The sequence below is a fragment of the Brienomyrus brachyistius genome, unplaced genomic scaffold (assembly GCF_023856365.1).
Source record: "Brienomyrus brachyistius isolate T26 unplaced genomic scaffold, BBRACH_0.4 scaffold290, whole genome shotgun sequence".
NCBI classification, from domain to species: Eukaryota; Metazoa; Chordata; class Actinopteri; order Osteoglossiformes; family Mormyridae; genus Brienomyrus; species Brienomyrus brachyistius.
Genome location: NW_026042565.1, coordinates 17,114 through 38,861, shown reverse-complemented (window position 1 = coordinate 38,861; position 21,748 = coordinate 17,114). Strand labels below are relative to the sequence as shown.

Sequence of the window (21,748 nt, the reverse complement as noted above, 5' to 3'; positions counted from 1 at the left end):
ATAGACTACTGTTTTGGTTGCAGCAATAGTAACTAAAGGAGAAGCGTCCATGCATGTACAAGTAGGGCAGAAAACTGCTGAGTCTTAAGCCGTCAGGTATACATTGTATACGCATGGATGTGTTCCGATGTATTATTGGCAAAAAGGATTATGTATTTATTTGTTTGAATGTTTTTTTTTCTTTGAAGAGCGATGACACAACTTACAACCTTGCATTATGGAACACGTGATACCCTGCACGGGCACTGCATTAATTACCCGAATTTGATAACATGGCAGCCGGTATAATAATAAGGAACGCTATCGTTGGTAGCACAACGGCAATTGACATGCATTTAAGCTCTTCTGCTTATATACAAACATAATGCATTCGCACCAAATACCTTTCTATAATACAGCTCATATCCTATCCGTTACAAAGCCACAAATCAAGTTTTAATCTTAGTTGTTAGGAGGCTATTATACGCACATGCAGTCATCACTCTTTTATAATAAACACCGTATTAAACAATGGCACTGAAGTAGCTCTTTATTATGTGTATCTAATATCCCAAAGACAAATGTTTATATTCACATCTAATTTCGGGTTTTAGCGTTAGTAGATCGGGTTTGACGTGGGCGGTTGCTGCCCCCTTGTGGCCGCAGAGCTGTTTTTTTTATATATAATATATATAATATTTGGTAGCTAAACGGATTTTGTCCGACATAGTGGGCTTCATAACAAAAAGACAGTATTTATCTTACTGACAAGAATTTCCCCCTGGAATAAATAAAGCAGGCCTATTCTATTTAATTATATTACAATGCTAGGCCTTTTATGAGTGCACGAAGTATTACAAATTCTAAACAATAATCTGTTTAGCAATCTTGGTGGATTTATGTTTAGTTTATGATTACTCCTCCCACTAAAATAAAACAAACAAGAATTATGTGAGAGTGTGTAAAAACTGTACATTTTTAAAGGTCATTTTTCTTTGTTATGTCGTCAAACGAGGCAGGAGCCCAATGCAGGCTGTGTTCAAGCAAAACCCACATACAGGGTGTTTATTAAGATGATCAGGATGGGTACACAAATGCTGACAGGTTACAATGTCCAAACAGGGATCTGGGCATGGTGAGCTTGGCAGGCGGGCGGGCGGCGGATGGGGGCAGCTAGAGTGACAGCTCCTTGGTTGGCTGCGGGCTGGAGAGTTAAGTCGTCCCTTTTACTCGGCAGTGCAAGGCAAGCAAAGACCCGAACACCCCCCATATCACCGGGGAAATGGAGGCTGCGGAGATCGCCCTTAGTGCCCCCATCTGGTGCAGTAGGGCGACCAACTCTTGTGACTCTTGAAAGCGTGGATCTCCGAGGATCTCCTGCAGAACCCCGTGGAGACCGTGAAAGGAGTTCTCCGCTCCGTTGCAGTCCAGAGCGACCAACCGGGCAGCAGTTGCAGGTTCTTCCCTGGTGCTGGGCCAGTACCACTGTCGGTCAGAGAAATGGGCGATCTGGGGATCAGCCAGGGCACTAAGGTCTACTAACATTTTAGGCAGTTTTTAAAGTTTGTTCTTCAGCATTCTCAGTTTCATTTCCCTTTGGACCATTCTTTCACAGTGTACGAATAATTTTTGGGTACATTGTATGACGTGTGAGGCAGGTAAATCTGCGGCTATTGCAATTTACATGCTGTCGTCTTGCCAACCAAAAGCCATATAACTGGCCGAGCTGTATGGTACGCATGTCATAATCATATTTACCGGTTAGTCTGTGGTGTGAGGAGGTCAGCAAGCGCAGATCCAGCTAAAGAAAGATGACTGTACGAATCAAAATTGAGTTTTGGTAAGTGGAATCTTCTGCTGTATATTAATACTGGCAGATGTGTGTGTTTGCTTAAAAAAAGAAGTCGGTTTAAGTAGCCTATTAAATTGTTATTAAGTAATCACAGCACGAAAACTTCACAGTTGTATGATGTTTCTTATTGCTTCTGATATCTATATTAGCCTATATTACAGTACGTTACTACATATTAAACGAGTCGCGGATTTAGTATTAAGTTCATTCTAACAAAACGAAGGACCTCGTCTCTTTTTGCATAAGGAGAAGGTCTAGCTAACATGCACTAAAACGTCCTTCTTGGTAAAACCCGGTACTAAATAACAAAGTGCGCATTCTCCATCTTCTTTCTCGCCCATCTCCTTCCCCTCCGGCGCCCTGCTCCGTACCCTTAGAGGAAAATGAAAGCGCAACTTCCAGTATGAGGACCTTGCTCGAGTGATATGGGCGAAGTTCCATGACGCAAGGATGTCGGGCTTCCCCGGGAGAAAAGGTAAGGACAGAAGGGTGGGAGACAAACTTAAGGAAATATGAGTGTCAGGCGGCCTAGGACAGAAAGACAAGGGTCCAGGGTTGCAAACCAGCGTCTGGTTTAATTGCTTTGGTGAAGCACAAGTACGATAAGGGACGTTCAAGAAGAGAGGTCGGTGGACGGGCGAGAAGGTCAGTAGCTGGGTGGTCAGTCCTACACAGAAGCACGAGACGGGACCCAACAGGGGAGTGGGGACGAAACGCGCCGGGCTCAGCGGGACAAGCGGGTCAGGATCGGGAATGGGCCTGGAACGGAAAAGGAAGGAGGTTAAGGAATGGACAAAAGGTAAACAGAGAGGGTTCGGTAGTAGGGGAAGACGTAGGACAAGAAAACGCTCAGTATGGCTTGTAAACATTGGCTCAATACTTCGCAAGGATGAGGGGTTGTTTGACTGTTTATATGTTCCTGGTCGTCACCCTTAATGCTGTGCATCTGGTGGTGTGGGCGTGACAATGAGTTTAATCGTTTGTCTTTTCAGCTGTCTGTTCATTTATGGCACAATTTCTTGGTGGCGCTTATACAATCCTGAGTGGCTGCGGTGGAAAGGGCCCTGCGCTTATACAGCGGATATAAAAGATGTACACATTCCAGTCAAAATGAGCTATAACCTGTACAAGTCTGTTGGAGGAAAAATATTAAAAATACAAAATGTATAATAAGCTGGTTGCATAAGTGTGCACACACTTAAACTGAAACTTTGTTGAAGCAGCTATTGACTTGATTACAGCATTCAGTCTTTTTTGGTAGCAGTCCGTTAGCATGCGACATCTTAACCTGGCTATATGTGACTGCTCTTCCTCGCAAAAGAACTCAGAATCTGCACCTCCTGTGCACAGTCCTCTTCGGGTTGTTCCGCAGATTTCCAAAGCTTTACTTTTCTTCTGGTGAAGCCATTTGTTCATTCCGATGTATGTTTGAGGTCATCGTCATGCTGAAAGGTGAGATTCCTCTTCATCTTCAGCTTTCTAGCAGACACCTGAAGGTTTTGGGTCAAAAGTGACTGGTTTTTGGAACCGTTCATAATTCCCCCCACCTTGACTAAAGCCTCAGTTCCAGCTGAAGAAAGACAGTCCCAAAGCATGATGCTGCCCCCAGAGTGCTTCACCGTGGGTATGGCCCCGCCCCCAGCGTGCTTCACCGTGGGTATGGCTCCGCCCCCAGCGTGCTTCACCGTGGGTATGGCTCCGCCCCCAGCGTACTTCACCGTGGGTATGGCCCCGCCCCCAGCGTACTTCACCGTGGGTATGGTGATCTTGGATTGGTGATGCGAAGTGTTGTTTTTGCACCAAACACTTTTTGGAATTTCCACATGCTTTCGGGAGACTTGATGTATCTGTTGGTAAGATTTACTCGGCCCTGGATGTTTTCTCGCGACCCCATATGGAGAATATGGAAGATTGTTGTCACACGTAGTACACAACCAGCTCTTGCCAGAAATTCCTGCTGCTCCTTCAGTATTGCGGCAGACCTCTTGACGGCCCCCAGAACTAGACGTTGTCTTGTCTTTTCCTCAACTTTAGCGAGGAAGAGACGTCCCTCCAATGTCACTGTTGTCGCAGATTTTCTCCCGTTGATGCTTTGTAAGCTCTCTGCCAACCATGGCTTTTGTGGTAGGATGCAACCGAGTAAATGTCAGGAAAATCCTACTAGGACAGCTGAACTTTATTTGGGGTTAATCTGAGCCACTTTAATTGTTGTCAGGTATGTAACAAAACAACTGAATGCTGTAATTAAATCAATAGGCACTTGAACTAAGTATTAGTTTACGGGAGTGCACACTTATGCAACAAGCTTATTGTATATTTTTTATATTTTTTCCCCACTAACAGATTGTTTATTTGTTTTCAATTGAATTGGAAGAGATTATAGGTCACACTAAAGGTGTGAAATGATTTATTTTTGTCTCATTTCATCACAAAAACCTGGCATTTAAACAGAGTGTGTACACTTCGTATTCACTGTAATTAAACAGTCGCTGGGCTTAGAGGTGCAGTGTACTAATGGCTCAATTGATTTACCAGAAACAGCTCTTAGGTATATTTTAGTCTCTGATTCCAAGTTCCTTTTTTTACCTTTTTTTTGCAGGCAGTTTTGAGATTGAGATCAACGGACAGCTAGTTTTCTCCAAACTCGAAAGCCGAGGCTTCCCATACACTGAAGATGTGAGTACATAAATACTACATGTGTAATCTGTATATATGAATTTCCCCACATTTCGGTGTCCGTCTGATAGTAAAAGTGCAGCTTGCTGTGGAGGGTGATTGAGTACTGAAGGCGTGTTTCAGTCTTGTGGATTTCTTCTCTCCGCAGGTGCTGGATGTCGTCCAGAAGGCTTACGACAACAAACCCATGGAGATGATCAGCAGAAGCCGCACCTCCTGCATTATCCTGTAACTCGTAGCTGCCTTGTCTCTCCCCTCAGCCTGTGCTCCTTCCTTCCCCAGTTTGTCACCAAATCCCCCAGATGTGTATTTTGAGATCAGGCCAGATAAAATCATACAATTGCCATTACGGTATCCCACATGAAAGCATTTTGGGATGAGGGATAATTAGATTTCTGTTTTTTAAGTTTTATAAACATTGTTTTTAAAAGGTAATTGTGGATGGTTCTGCCTTCACTGCAACTGCAAACTATATTGGCTGTAAACTTGATTTTGATGAATTGTTTGGCTGATCCCTATCCAGGTCTCCCCTCAAATATCCAGTTGCATTAAGCCACCCTCATCCACTTCCTGTTCATATAGCTGGGGATGTTAGTTGTGATATTTAAACTCTTACCGGTGAATTTTAGTAAGAACCTAACCTTTGAACCTCAAGGCCAATGCCGATTGGCTTAGGCTTTGTTGTCTGCTCTCCACCTTTGTCACATTGGCAGGTCAAGCCCTTAATGATGACTAAGCCGAAATTCATAAGAAAGGTTATAGTCTGAACTCCTTGGTCTTGACCTTCCTTATAGAGTAAGAGACAAAGGTCCTAGCAGACAAGACGAAGCCCCAAAAATGAGCTTCTCTGTGCGGTATTCAGACACTTGTGCTAACCAGCTTTTCTGCAATCCTTCTGAGATAACCGTGGTCATGGTTACTGCTCACCATCAGATCCTGAAGCGTCAGTAAGGGTGAGAGGCTTTGCAGAGAGCTGTAAGGCTGGCTAGTCTGCGTGTAGCACTCATTCCTGTTACTCGGTGATTCGACATGGTCAACCAAGGAGCAGCAGCCGTTTATGTGGACATCCAGAATGTTCCGTAGATGTGCTTTTGCACTCCGTTATTATCAAATCCTCAAATCCTAAAAATGCCGCGGGTATGACGTCTCCTGGAAATACTCTATAGGTTTTATATCAGTGTGCAAAGCAACCAATGAATACCGCCCATAAAACTCTAATACAAATAAAGAAGTAAATCCTAACATATTGTGTCGTTAATTTTTCTGCTACAGTGGTGCCTGCGGTTCACGAACGCTGTGGTCTACGAACAATTTGATTCGCCACCAAAAATCTTGTGAAAAAAAATCCATTGATTCGCGTAAAATATTTGGTTGTCGAACAGATTCCTAGACCAGATTCCTCTTTTTATGCTAGTGTAGCACTGGGGGGGGCACATGCCCCAGCATGCCCTGCATGCAACTGTAAATATAAGGACCACAACAGGCACCCAACGAAGCCAAGCACATAGACGGGAAACTACAAGATGCACAAACGGTGGAAGATTCACATGCACTAAATACACGTGAGGTTCGGACCGGGTACACACAAGACACGGCTTTTTACTGTAAAAACCAGAAAATTCATTTAAAATTATTTAATTATTTTGTGAACGAATTTATCGAAATTCAGTGCTTTCTTATGTGAAAATTGCCGTGGTTCGCGTACAAATTGGTTCACGACCACCTTCCTGGAACGGATCGTTTTCGTGAACCGCAGGCACCGCTGCATTAAAATGAACAAATTAATAACCAAAACAGCCTCAAAAAGTAATTTATTATTTTCGGTGATCATTATCTTCAGTTTCTAAAGTAGGCAGTTTCCCAGGAAGGTGAGACGCTAATTTGGATCCGACGAGAAACAGATGCACTGTCTGGATGTGATGTGGTTGAGCATGAGCTGAGCTTAGATACGTGGTTCAGCGTCATTATTGTCATCAGCGTTAGTGCTGGCCAGCGTCGACACACCAATGGTCTAAACACCGACATGTAACATTAAGCTTCTGCAAAAATGCCGGAATTGCAATACAAAAGGTTGTGGCCTGGTTTGCACAAGTTCCTGCAACGAGACAACAGCAGGAGAGCAATGGCATCTAGTTCACCTGGTCTGCAGAAATGCGTATGCCATGCAACGTCTGTGCTCGCTGTCCCCGAGACTGAAAGTGGACCTGGAAAAGAACAGTGTGACTTGCAAATTAGCTTGACAAAAGAGGAACAGATGAGAGGTATCAGCCCAGCCACTGTGGTCACGCATCCCTGGCCCATTTGCTTACATGAATTTGCTTTACCAGTGAAAGCCAGTTTGAATTCCTGGAAATGGCCTGTGTCTATTTTCAGAATTCCTCTTTATGCACTAACTGGCCACAAATTTAAAATTGGTTTCGTTTCCTCTGCCAATGGGTGAAACATTCTCCATCCATCCATCCATCCCTACATTTCCTGTAACCGTTTATCCTAATGAAGGTCGAGGGGAGTGCAGATCCTATTCCAGAGGCTACAAGTACAAGGCAGGAAACCCAGGATGGGGCACCAAACCATTGCAGGACACACACACCAGTCACTCACACATGCACACCTACAGGCAATTTTGTTGCAATGTTCTGTTTTACTTACATTTTTGCAGGAATCAGTTAGTCTTCACCTGCATGGTAACACGCTCCTGTCGCATTGTGGTTTAAAGTAAAACAAAAAGGCAGACAGAAAAATTAAGAAATGAAGTAGAGTGAATAGTTCTTAGTACTATGGTCCTCACCTTCATTAGTGGTTTGGAAAACATACCGGAACCTTCTTAATCCAAAACACATTACTGGTGCTGTGTTAATATTGAACGACAAAGGTAAACTGTCCCTGAAAGTGCAATGCTTGCGGAAACAGATATGGCTCTGGATGTAATACTTCTATGCCTTTAACATAAACATCGCAGTAACCTTTGTATAGGCCTGTGTGCAGCTGATAGAAAAGATCTGCTGCAAATAATAGCAATAAATGTCCTTCAATAAATAAGTCATTTGGTGAAGTAAAATATTCTTTGAAATTGCATTTTAAACTGTCCCACTATCGGCATTTGGGTGACCTTTTAATTCAGGGAGGCCGACAGCTCATTTTAAAAAAAACATTCTGTCTAAAAGCTGAATAAAATGAGGGAGCTCGTCATAGAGGCCTTATCAGATGAGCTGACTGGTACAAATTCTTATTGCAACAGCCAAGACACTCCAAGAGATTCCGGTGACAATCCAAGAGATTCCCATTTCCTCCTCGGAGGAAAGCAAGGGCTTTGCTAACAAGGGAAACACATATAAACGGACATAAATCAAATTCGGCGATTAGTGCCGGTGTGTGATTGTCTGGAAGTGTGATGCAGATTAACACTCTGGAGAGGCAGGTGGACGGCGGAAGCCAGCGGATTCTGCGCCTAAACGCCTGGGCAGAGTCAGAAAAAGTGAGAAGCTGCGACACCATGATTAAAGAAACCGACTGACAGGCAGAATGTCGTGGGTTCGACCTGAAGAGCCGCTCCAGGGAATATCTGACTGCATTATTGAGCAGCGTGTCAGACCGTGTAAAATCTAAGCTGCTTGATGTAAAAGGAATCTGTCGTTCAATTCAAATAACATCAGCTTATCCGGGCTTAATGTACCGGCAGGTAGTGTAGTGTAGATGTGGGCGGGGCCTAACAGCATGACGTGTCTTTAGCGTATAGATAGTGGCCGCTGGGAGCTCAGCATGTGCAGAGCACAGATAGCTGTAGCTCCAGCTAACGATAACGGTCGGGGCGAACGCCCATGCGCTGCCGTGTCCTCCAAGCAAGGCCTGCCTCCTTCTTCTCTCCGTCCTTCTCTCCCTCTTCTGCTCTCTCTCTCCGTTCTTCTCAGTAACGGTGCCCTGAGGAGTGTCAGTCACCTTTTCATATCGCCGAATAAATCCACTCTCTGATATTTAAACGCATGTCTACTAGACCCATAGCAAGAAATAAATTTGGGGGCAGGGGACTTATGATTAGTCTCAGTATATTTCTCTGACTCAGGGGTAGGTGGTGGGGGGGTTACCCCCCCCCCCCTCCATTATATTTGACCAAATGGGGAGGAAGCAAATGTTGAGATTTTACTACCTGGCTCCTTGCCTGACTCCCAGCTTCAGTATAAAAATCAAACCATGTTTGATTCTAATATTTTTAGAAAGGTGTAATTAAAGTAATGTCATGGCGTAATTGAGTTATCACTGGCGGTGATGATTTGATTATTCTTTTATTATGAAAGATAAAGTTTGTTTCTATAGATGCTTGAAGTCACAAAGCCCTGAAGGGAAGAAGGTGACATTCCAAGGCTTTATAGACACACGTCTCTGAGCTGCTCTTTCACTTTGCAGTTTAACTCAGTTCGTCACTGAATCAAGGCTGTTTGTGTTAATTATCATTAGATTGAAGCGGACTGTCAGGTCACACAGTTCACACCATCGCCGTGACCATCGCTGTGTTCATTGTGGCCTTCACGGTAATCCAGCATCCAAGCGATCGACAGGGCAGCACTGTTGATCAGTAAATAGCTCTGTGATCTCAAACTTTCAGGGTGTGGAGTCGATTCCCACCCCAGCTCCCTGTGTATGTGTGTGTGTGTGTGTGTGTGTGTGTGTCTGTTTTTAGATGGATGGATGGATGGGTAGTTTCAAAGGTGTTCTGAAACTGTTTGGTGGATAGTTTCATGGTTCCTTAGAGTAACGTTTAGTTGTAAGGTAGGTCTTTACTAGTAAAGTAAGGAACTTTCCTGGACTGATTCAGGATAAAATCCTTACACTGTGGTATTATTCTGGGGCAGGGAATCATGACCTGCTGAATGTTGTTCTTCAGCTGTTTTTAATCCTTTACAAGCCTCTCTGCCCCCACCTCATACTGCTCCCTCAGGAGTTGGACTCTCAGAGGCAGAACTACTAACAAGTTTACTAAGGGTTCATTGACTTCTGCACATGGCATCCTTTGTCTTCCTCCTTCACATCTACCGTGTAATGGAGAAGTATAGTCCCATGGGATAGGCAGTAGTGAGATCTTTTGTCGGTCTAAGGTGTGGTGCCCCCCCCCCCCCCCCCAAAAAAAAAATAAATAAATACAAAATTTAAATAACCAAACCAACATCAAATGAATTTCCATTGCTTCAGAATGAACAATGGTAACCACTGCTCTTAAATTCATAACCACCACAGTGCACGTTTGTACTGTAAATAAACAAATCAACATGGTATGGATGCTAATGTTTGTCATGGCATGTAAGGGAACCTGTCGCCAGTCTGCGGCTTGATAGGTTAATGAGAAACAACTGTGACTGTGACTTTTACTCAGGTAAATGTACAAAACAACCTGAGATTTGAGGATTAAGAGAGTTCTAGGAAAAGACACTTCTGTCAGCTTCCAGGAACATACAGAAAACCTACCAAATATAAACCTACTCTGTATGTGAAACGTTAAGTCAAGGCAGGTGACTGTTATTGTCACACCAGCTGTATAAGGCAGTGTCTCTCAATCCGGTCCTCAGAGACCCATAGTCGGCCCATGTTTTTGATCCCTCTGAGCTTCCTGCCAGACTCCACATTTTTGCTCCCTATTGGGAGCTGGGAGGGAGCAAAAACATGTACTGTCTATGCTTCCCAGGGGACCGTATTGGGAAACATTGATACACAAGTATACAGTGGCAGGGCGTAACATTCCCCCAAGACCATGAATAAGAGCCCCACCCATTATCTTGCTATAGTCAAATACAAGGGCTGCTGGGAAAGCCCCCCCCCCCCTCAAGCTTTTATAGGCCACACCTTGGGTTATGAAAGCATGAGGCTTTTCAGAGTACTCATAGTACAAAGCACAGGGCAGTGTGAAGCAGGGTGGCTGGGCTTAGAAGTGTCTTTCGTATGGAAGGTGTGACAACAAGACTTCAATGGCTCCTGCATTAGATTCCTTGATGAAAAGGCCCGGTGAGTCAGGGCTGTTATGTCATATTTTCAAGTAGCGTTTACAAGTAAATGTGTAACTGTTGCTGGAAAGCTTGAACACAGTGACCTTTGACCCAAGAAACCTTACTGCTGAACAGCCGCTGGAGCTTTAAACGATGTCGCTCCAAACCACGCCGGCAGGTGTGCTTCTGAGATGCTCGTTTGTGCTTAAGACTGCGGATACACAAACGACGTGGGAATATGGCAAAGGAAGTTCATCAGACAATAATTCAAGTCAAATGCTCCCAGAATGCTTTGCTATCTTTGTGCAAGGTTTTTAAGAAGTTAATGGCTAATTCCACATTAAGGTCCTTTGCGGTTTGTTTTATCATAGGGTGTGTTCTTTGAGAACATTCCTAGAAACCTGGATAATTTCATGACAGAGGAACCGAACACGGTCACAAAACTGTTCTGGAATGTTTTTGATCGTACTTCTTGGGTCTTTATTGACAATCTTGAGTCCTTTGGCTAGAATAGATTATGTAATGTGGATTTTATCAAGATTATACTTGCTTACGTCTTGCAAAAATTATAAATGTTTTAAAAGGTGGGGGTATAAACAGCTCAAAGGGAAACCCTCAAACCATCCCCCCCCCCAAAAAAAAAGAAGGGAATCCCCAGTACGTAAACAAGTGACATAAGAGATCAAGCTGCTCCCCAGCTGATTAGCCTCCGACGTGCAAAGCACAGGATCGCCCCAAACTAGCAATGGAGTGAAGAAGCTGTCTAGGCTCACGAAACAAGCAGGCAGACAAACAAACAAACAAACAAACAAATACCAACACAAAGTGGGAACATCATGCAGCCCTTGCAGTAAGACAACTGATGAAATTGTTTGCAAATGTCCAGGGCAATGATGTCCTACAAGGAGCAGCAGGAGCATCTCTGTATCCCCCCCCCGCTTATGGTGCTCATCCCATCTGATAACCATTTACTAGCGGTTGTGGGTTCAGTGTTAAACAAACTAAACTAACCTGACCTCTCTCACCTGCAACCTCTCTTTCACACAATAGCTAAACTGATCCGCAAACCAGTGTCTTTCTGAGTTAGCAGCTACTATCAGTATTGGAGAAGTACATTAATAGCCAAAATTGTGGAAACACCAACATTTTCGCATTCCACTTAAGAAATTACTGCATAAATATTGCCGATAATGTTCATAAACAATCAGAGAATGTTTGCGAATATCATACGCTGGTCAATTAAATAAGTAACTGTAGTAATGGGAATAAAGTTCTGCAATCTCTAAGAACTGGAAGTGTTTCCACAATTTTGGCCAATAGCATATGCTTGCGGTGGCCTGTATTATGTGTAGCAGTTTGCCCCCTGGTGGCTAAAGACAGAATTTCATGATTCTCCAGAATGAGTGAGAGCCTTGAACAATCCTCACGTACAATAAATGAGGACAGATCCGAGCAGCTATTGCTATTACAACACAGACATCACATGTGTCCAGTAAGGCAGAGGTGGTGGTTTATTTCAAAAAGCCTTTTCTCTGTGTCAGGGTTGATTGGCGTCGCATCGTAAATGGGAAATACTCACGGTGGCCAGTTGTTCGTAAGATCTGGTGAGACATGGAGTGGTGCACTATAGTGTAGGCTGCCCCTCAAACCAACCCCCCCAAAGCAGGTCCAGGTCTGTGTGACCCCCGCCCCTGTTCTCCCCTTGTCCCCCAGGACACCACCAAGCTACAGAGGCAGCTATAACCTGGAGAGACCCCAGCAGGTAGACCATGACCCTCAACCGGAGAAGATCAGCATTTCCCGGGATTCCGAAGGTAGCGGATTATTGGGATACGTCCAGGCTATGAAAGTCTTTAATGTACATTTCATTGTGTTTACTGACTCTTTGTCTTTCCTTACTATTCACCCCATGAGTCTTATGCCATAAATTAGCAGATCATCTACACTGATAATGGTAGCTAGCAGTCCACCTCAACCAGTTTAAGGTTGTTGTTGTGGATGAAGACATTCATATATTGCCATAACACTTGTAGCACATCCAGGAAAACACTCTGCAGTTCTTGTTGATACATGCTCCTTTTCAGTACTTTATGTATGAGCTTCAGCCCCACTGAATGTGAACACCAATGCCAACACCAGAGGGGACTGCCTGGTAAGTTTGTCATAATTGCTTGTTTGAGGATGAATGCGTGGAGTTTGTCCCCCCCCCCTCATGTTTGTAATGGTTTTGCCTGGGTACTCCAGTCACCGCCCTCAATCCAAAAACATGCAGTTAGGTGACCTGTCATCTCTAAATCCCCCACAGTGTGTGAGAGTGTGTGACTGTGATGGACAGCATCCCATCCAGGGTGACTCCTACCTTTGCTCCTGTGCTTCCTGGGATAAATTCTAGCTCACAATGAGCTTGTACTGGACCCTGTAAACAGTTGATGGATGGATGGATGGATGTGTGTGTGATTGCTCATCAGCTCATCACTCCCCCATTACACAGCTCAGCTATGACCTGAGGCAGAGCTTGAAGAGATTATTGAAAATCACGTGGTCTGAATGACATATATAGTGGAGTTATATAGTTGAGCTGGATCTCGGCCTTCAGCCCATTTTATCTTGATCTCGCATCGGTCTTGGACATGGGTCTCAAAATATTACTAAATTAAATATCTGAATCGACATGCAAATATAATTCTCTCCCCTCATTAAGCGGAAATTAATTTTCCGGCACTGTTCTCTCGTAGAGTCAGAATCGCTGTATTTCACCAAGTGTGCTTCACATACAAGGAATTTGTCGTGGTTGGATTAGTGATAATACAAGTATACCTACTCACATACATATGTATACATATACATACATGTATATATAAACAGATTCATACACACCCATACATGCACATGTACATATACACATACCTATATATACATTTACACTGGTGCACCCGTATGTACATACACATTCATATCCATACACACTAAAAAGTTATATAAAAACTACTTTGACACACTGGACTGTTTATCCATGCTACAGTGAGTTTAATTGTAGATGGGTTGCAGGCCGGCTGCTGCTGTTAGTAAGTGCTACAGCTTTTGGAAAAAGCTGTTGGTGTGGCTTGTTGTGTACGTCTTTACAGGCATGAATCTTCTACACAGATGGAAGAAGCTGGAAGAGATGATGTCCAGGATGAGAAGGGTCAGCTATAATCTTGCCAGCACGCTGTGCGACCCTGTCGTCATAAATGTTCTGGAGGGTGGGTAGAGTACAGCCAATGATCCGCTCCGCTACTCTGACTATACGCTGGAGTTTGACCCGCTCTTCTGGAGTGGAGGACCCAAACCAGACAGTTATGGATGAAGTGAGGACGGATCTGATGATTGCTGCATAGACGTGAATCAGCACAGCCTGAGGCAGGTTGAGTTTCTTCAGCTGTGCTTTTTTTTTGGGGACAGCATCGACGTTCCGCTCCCACTTTAGGTTTCTAGACATGATAGTAACTAGGAACTTGACTGCAACAAGATTCTGGTCGTGCTACTTCCTTCCTGTAAGTGGCTTCGTCACCGTCGGTTATAAGACCAACCACAGTGGTGTCATCAGCAAACTTCACAATCTTCTCCGTCTGCTCTCTGGAGGTGCGTTCGTTAGCATAAAGGCTGAAGAGAAGGTGGTGAAAGGACACACCCTTGTGGAACTCCAGGGCTAGCAGTTTGGATATCTGATGTATGATTTCCCCGCTGCACTTGCTGACTTCTGTTGGTGAGGAAATCTGTCACCCATCGGCAAACGGGGCCTGGCACATTCAGTTGGGATAGTTTCCTCTAAAGGGGCTCCGGCCCCACGGTGTAAAAAGCAGAGCTGATGACCACAAACAGCATCCTAACATAGGTACCTGGGCGGTCTAGGTGCTGTAGCGTGAATTGTAAGGCCAGATTTACAGTATCCTCGACAGGCCTATTTGCTCTATATGCGACCTGCAGGGGATCTAGCAGAGAATCGGTGGCGGCTTTCAGGTGGGCCAGGACCAGGCGTTCCAAGACTTTCATAACAACAGAGGTCAGAACTGGCATGTAGTCACTGAGTCCTGTGATGCTGGTCTTTTTGGGGATTGGAATGATGACTGAAGACTTAAAACAAGTAGGTACTGAGGAGAGTCAATAGAGATATCAAAGCAAGTGTATTTGATGTTGGCTTGTAATGGTGCGTTAATATCAAGCATTTCTCTTTCATTTTTATCTTCATATATGGTTACAAATAACCTTAGAATTACATGCTTCGGACCTATAATAATGTTACTGCTTTGTATTTTTTTATGATTTAGACCTAAATCCATTCAGTAAGGCACATTCATGTAATAGCTCGACAGAACTTGCTGTAACCTAAACTATCAATGAATTGACATGAGCTGTCATTTAACACTGCCTACCCCCCAGAAAGCAAGCCTCCTCTATGTAATGTTTAATGAATGAGACCCCCCTCCCCCCCCCCCCCCCAGGTCCAGGATCTCTTTTTCAGACCCTGGTTATAATCCTGCTCCCAGTCGCCGCACGCTGCGTCAGGAACTGGTATGTTCCTTTCGGAGTGCTGTTCACAAGGTATGTCATTCACTCACCCATCATCAGCTGCCCCGTTATACTGGATTGTATTGGACATTATTGATAGTGTTTATTGTTTAGTGTTGATTATTAGAGTTTAATTAACTGTCGCTGTCAGGGAGCTGGGGGAGGGCTTTGTGTACGTGATTTCATTATATTGCCTGTTTTTTATACATCTGTATTATTCTTTAGAGCAGGGGTCACCAATCTTTTTGAAACTGAGAGGTACTTCATGTGTACTGAGCCATATGAAGGGCTACCAGTACACTTATCTAAACTTCATGTATAATAAACATGTTTTAAATGCTTTTTTTTAGATATTGTCATTTTCAAATCTATATAAATGCAAGTGTGATTAAAGAAGAATAGCAACAGGATAAAATAAAAAGTTTTAGACGCTGCTCACTGGTGAGTTGTGCTATTTTTAGTACAGGTCCGCGGGCGACTCATGTGGTCCTTGGGGGTGTCCTGGTGCCCTGGGGCACCATGTTGGTGACCCCTGGTTTAGAGTATGTGACCATTAAAGTGTCAATAATAAGGTTTTTTGGAATTACATAAAGGTAAAGAGAGCACCAATATGGATGCACTCTACCAAAAAAAAAAAAATCTAAATTCTCATTTAGAATGTTTAAGTTTTGATTTTGATTTAAAATATTTGATCTTGTCTTGGTTTTTGGTTGGATGAGCCTTGATCGTGTCTGGATCTCCAAACAGGTGGACCTGAACACATCACTGGTAGATACGTTTATTACATTTTGTAGGGGAATGTGAGTTACCGTCAGCCACACCGCATGGCCACACGTGAGAATGCATGGTGACGCATAAACTCCAGAATGTTATGAAAGAGTGATCAGATGAATTGCAGTTAATTGCAAAGTCCCTCTTTGCCTTGAAGATTAACTTAATCCCAAAAATCCAATTTCCACTGCATTTCAGCACTGCCACAAAAGGACCTGCTGACATCCTTTCAGTGATTCTCTCCTTAACACAGGTGAGAGTGTTTATGAGGACAAGGCTGGAGATCATTCTCATGCTGATTGAGTTAGAATAGCAGACTGGATGCTTTAAAAGGAGGGTGGTGCTTAAAATAATTGTTTTTCCTCTGTTAACCAGAGTTACCTGCAAGGAAACACATGCAGTCATCACTGCTTTGCAAAAAAAGGGGCTGCACAGTCAGGGATATTGCTGATAGTAACATTGCACCTAAATCAACCATTTATAGGATGATCAAGAACTTCAAGGAGAGAGGTTTAATTGTGAAGAAGGCTTCAGGGCGTCCAAGAAAGTCTAGCAAGCACCAGGATGGTCTCCTAGAGTTGATTCAGCTGCAGGATCGGGGCACCATCAGTGCAGAGCTTGTTCAGGAAAGGCAGCAGGCAGGTGTGAGTAGGTCTGGACTCGTCAGTCAGGATTTGGCCCAATGTTTGATTGACAGCACACCAGGACAAATTGCAGAAGTTTTGAAAAGGGCCACCACTGCAAATATTGACTCTTTGCATAAACTTAATGTCATTATCAATAAAACCCTTTGACACTTATGAAGTGCTTGTAATTATACTTTCGTATACCATAGAAACATCTGACAAAAAGGTCATTAAACAATGAAGCAGCAAACTTTGTGAAAACCGATACTTGTTTTTGACCACGACTGTAGTAAGTCAGTGCTCACATCTGCAAACTATTCGAACCTTTCGAGTGACACAGTATTTTTTATTATGTAAGTGAAATGAGTGCAGCACTCTTACGATTTATTTAATTATACTTTAAAAAGCGACTCAAATTGTTAGTTCTTCCTAGTGTCTTTTTTTTTTTTTTAATAACGTAACAGATTTGTCTGTTAGAAAATCATAGCGGAAATGCGCCAGTAGCAATGCTTGATTCCTTCGTTCCCACTGAATGCACTTCGCAGACGGTCCCTAACAAAAGGCTGCGCTTCTCAAGCTGGTTTATCTATCTCGCGGGTAAAACCGCATAGCGACAATAAAAAAACAATCAATCAATATATACTAGACTTGTATTTTCTCCTGAAACAGAAAGTGTCAGTTTAATGTGTTTTTTATACTGCTGCTCATTCTCTACGGTTAGTCAAGAGAACCAGCTGGGGGGTCACGTATATGATCATGATTATGAACCAGGGCAGGCGGATGGACGTGCAATGGCAAATTCCGGGGTGCCTGCACTTAATGAGCCCCCCATCGAACTCCATACACCCCCCGCCCCCGTTAATATTTATTACAGCTTATTAAAATGTTTCCTCTAAACCTTGAAAATTGCTCATTCCATAAATTTCGAACATGCGTAACAGCGTCTCAAGAAAAATAATTTTTAAAAAGTGACTAAATTGCAGTCGATCTTTATCATGCACACCCAGATTCTGGTTTGTGATTTCTAAGGCAATTCAATCTGCGTCTATTGTAATTTACATGCTGTCGTCTTGCCAACCAAAAGCCGTATAACTGGCTGAGCTGTATGGTATGTATGTCATAATCATATTTACTGGTTAGTCTGTGGTTTGAGGAGGTCAGCAAGCGCAGATCCAGCTAAAGAAAGATGACTGCAATAATCAAAATTGAGTATTGGTAAGTGGAATCTTCCGCTGTATATTAATACTGGCAGACGTGTGTGTTTGCTTAAAAAACACAGGAGTGGGTTTATGTAGCCTATTAAATTATAGTATTAAGTAATCACAACACGAAAACTTCACAGTTGTATGATGTTTCTCATTACTTCTGATATCTATATTAGCCTATATTACAGTATGTTACTACATATTAAACTATTCGCGGATTTAGTATTAAGTTTATTCTAACAAAACAAAGGACCTCGGCTCTTTTTGCTTAACGAGAAGGTCTGGCTAACATGCACTAAAACGTCCTTCTTTGTAAAATCCGGTACTAAATAACAAAGTGCGATTTCTCCGTCTTCTTTCTCGCCCATCCACTTCCCCTGCGCCCTGCTCCGTGCCCTTAGCGGAGGATGAGGGTACGAGCCCCGCTATCAGGAGCTCGCCCGAGACATACGGGCGAAGTTCCGTGAAGCGGAGGTGTCGGGCTTCGTCGGCCGGAGAGGTAAGGACAGAAGGCCGGGAGACAAACTTAAGGAAACGTGACCGCTGGGTTTAATAATTTGTCTGGTGCCTTTCAGCTGCTCATTTATGACACAATTTCTTGGTACCGTTTATACAATCCCGCGTAGCTGTGGTGGAAAATGCCCGGCGCTTATAATTAACCAGTTTATGCAGTGTACTAATGGTTTAAGTGATTTGCCATCCGAAAACAGCTCTTAGGTATATTTTATTCTCTGATTCCAAGTTCCTTTTTTACCTTTTTTTTTTTGCAGGCAGTTTTGAGACTGAGATCAACGGACAGCTAGTTTTCTCCAAACTCAAAAGCGGAGGCTTCCCATACACTGAAGATGTGAGTACATAAATACTACATGTGTAATCTGTATATATGAATTTCCCCACATTTCAGTGTCTGTCTGATAGTAAAAGTGCAGCTTGCTGTGGAGGGTGATTGAGTACTGAAGGCGTGTTTCAGTCTTGTGGATTTCTTCTCTCCGCAGGTGCTGGATGCCGTCCAGAAGGCTTACGACAACAAACCCATGGAGATGATCAGCAGAAGCCGCACCTCCTGCATTATCCTGTAACTCGTAGCTGCCTCGTCTCTCCCCTCAGCCTGTGCTCCTTCCTTCCCCAGTTTGTCACCAAATCCCCCAAATGTGTATTTTGAAATCAGGCCAGATAAAATCATACAATTGCCATTACGGTATCCCACATGTAAGCATTTTGGGATGAGGGATAATTATACTTCTGTTTTTTTAAAATTTATAAACATTGTTTTGAAAAGGTAATTGTGGATGGTTCTGCCTTCACTGCAACTGCAAACTATATTGGCTGTAAACTTGATTTTGATTAATTTTTTGGCTGATCCCTATCCAGGTCTCCCCTCAAATATACAATTGCATTAAGCCACCCTCATCCACTTCCTGTTCATATAGCTGGGGATGTTAGTTGTGATATTTAAACTCTTATCAGTGAATTTTAGTAAAAACCTAACCTTTGAACCTCAAGGCCAATGCTGATTGGCTTAGGCTTTGTTGTCTGCTCTCCACCTTTGTCACATTGGCAGGTCAAGCCCTTAATGATGACTAAGCCGAAATTTAGAAAAAAAAAGGTTATAGTCTGAACTCCTTGGTCTTGACCTTCCTTATAGAGTAAGAGACAAAGGTCCTAGCAGACAAGACGACGCCCCATAAATGAGCTTCTCTGTGCGGTATTCAGACACTTGTGCTAACCAGCTTTTCTGCAATCCTTCTGAGATAACCGTGGTCATGGTTACTGCTCACCATCAGATCCTGAAGCGTCAGTAAGGATGAGAGGCTTTGCAGAGAGCTGTAAGGCTGGCTAGTCTGCGTGTAGCACTCATTCCTGTTACTCAGTGATTCGACATGGTCAACCAAGGAGCAGCAGCCGTTGATGTGGACATCCAGAATGTTCCACGGATGTGCTTTTGCACTCCGTTATTATCATTTGAGAAAAAGGTAGAGAAAAATCCGGAATGTCATAAGGCAGCGCCAAACCCCAACAGTGGCGTAAACAAGAAACGGTTACGAAATTTTATAGGTTTTGTATATGTGTGAAAAGCAGCCAATTTAAATATCGCTCAGACAACTCTAATACGAATAAAGAAATGAATGCTAACATTTTGTGTCATTATTTCCCGATATTATAATGAACAAATTAACAACCAAAAAACATTATTTTTGGTGTTCATTATCTGCAGTTCCGGAAGCAGGCAGTTTACCAGGAAGGTGAGGCTTCAAACAGATGCACTGTCTGTCAGCTGGGGGACATGTGATGTGGTTAAGCATGAGCTGAGCTTAGATTCGTGGTTCACCACCGTTATAGTCATCAGCGCTAGTCCAGCGTCCACACACCAGTGGTCTAACTTCAGTCGTTTCAAAACACAGACAAAAAAAATTGAGCTTCTGCAAAAATGCCAGAATTGCAACACAAAAGGCTGTGGCCTGCTTTGCGCAAGTTCTTACGACGACGCAACATCGTCTGGTTCATCCGGTTTGCAGAAATGTAAACACTGTGTAACGTCAGCGCTTGGCGTTCCTGAGACTGAATGTGAACCTGGAGAAGACCAGTAAGACTCATTGACTTGATGAATGAGGAAGAGATGAGAGGTTTCACCCCAGCCACTGTAGTCACGCACTCCTAGCGCATCTGCCCACACTCCAGTCTCTCGCACATGCACACCTACGGGCAATTCTGCTGCAATGCTCTCTTTTACTTACATTTTTGTAACATGCTCCTGTCGCATTGTGGTTTAAAGTAAATCAAAAAGGCAGACAGAAAAATTAAGAAATGAAGTAGAGTGAATAGTTCTTAGTACTATGGTCCTCACCTTCATTAGTGGTTTGGAAAACATACCGGAACCTTCTTAATCCAAAACACATTACTGGTGCTGTGTTAATATTGACTAGAGGGGTGAACAGTATTACAAAGACAACTTCTGCTAGTTGCTACACTTTCATCATCACTGTCTTCTGAAAGCACACGCTTATAGATATGGTGAAACTTTTTTGTTGATAGCCCTGGATGTAACACTTGCACGACAGCCCCCCCAGCACAGTAAGACCCTCTTCCCTGAGAAGGGGCATTCCGGATCAGGCCTCTATGGCCGTGCGATAACACCACATCTCGTTTGTTTAAGGGCAGATAGTACTAATCATTCACAGCTTCTTTCGGCTCCTGCCTCAGCTGTGCCAAGGCTGCCCTGCCCTTGGCGTCTCTCTGGGCATTATTCAAAATGCTCCAAGTCGGCCCTCCTATTGGCTGGGGGGCGGCGTTCCCATGGTGAGGCTCTTCCTTCTGGCACTGCCATGGCACCCACCTGTGTCGGCCATCTTGGATTTGCCCTGGGGAGCAAGAAAAGAATAGCAGGTGTTGAGGACAGGCAGGGAACTCGTTCTTTACGTGACTAACTGCTAATCCCAGCTGAAAAGACTCAGGGTCTGAATTCTGGGCCGTATGTGATTCTGCAGGACACACCTGTAACGTAAACATCGCAGTAACCTTTGTATAGGCCTGTGTGCAGCTGATAGAAAAGATCTGCTACAAATAATAGCAATAAATGTCCTTCAATAAATAAGTCATTTGGTGAAGTAAAATATTCTTTGAAATTGCATTTTAAACTGTCCCACTATCGGCATTTGGGTGACCTTTTAACTCAGGGAGGCCAACAGCTCATTTAAAAAAAAAAATCTGTCTAAAAGCTGAATAAAATGAGGGAGCTCGTCATAGAGGCCTTATCAGATGAGCTGACTGGTACAAATTCTTATTGCAACAGCCAAGATACTCCAAGAGATTCCGGTGACAACCCTCAGAGGAAAGCAAGGGCTTTGCTAACAAGGGAAACACATATAAACGGACATAAATCAAATTCGGCGATTAGTGCCGGTGTGTGATTGTCTGGAAGTGTGATGCAGATTAACACCCTGGAGAGGCAGGTGGACGGCGGAAGCCAGCGGATTCTGCGCCTAAACGCCTGGGCAGAGTCAGAAAAAGTGCGACGCTGCGACGCCATGATTAAAGAAACCGACTGACAGGCAGAATGTCGTGGGTTCGACCTGAAGAGCCGCTCCAGGGAATATCTGACTGCATTATTGAGCAGCGTGT

At 43.6% G+C, this 21,748-nt stretch overlaps 1 pseudogene; it reads left to right on the top strand.

Moving 5' to 3' along the window:
- The first annotated feature begins 1,730 nt into the window (after positions 1-1,730).
- On the top strand, positions 1,731-19,762 carry LOC125728475 (migration and invasion enhancer 1-like; annotated as a pseudogene).
- Positions 19,763-21,748: the final 1,986 nt, after the last annotated feature.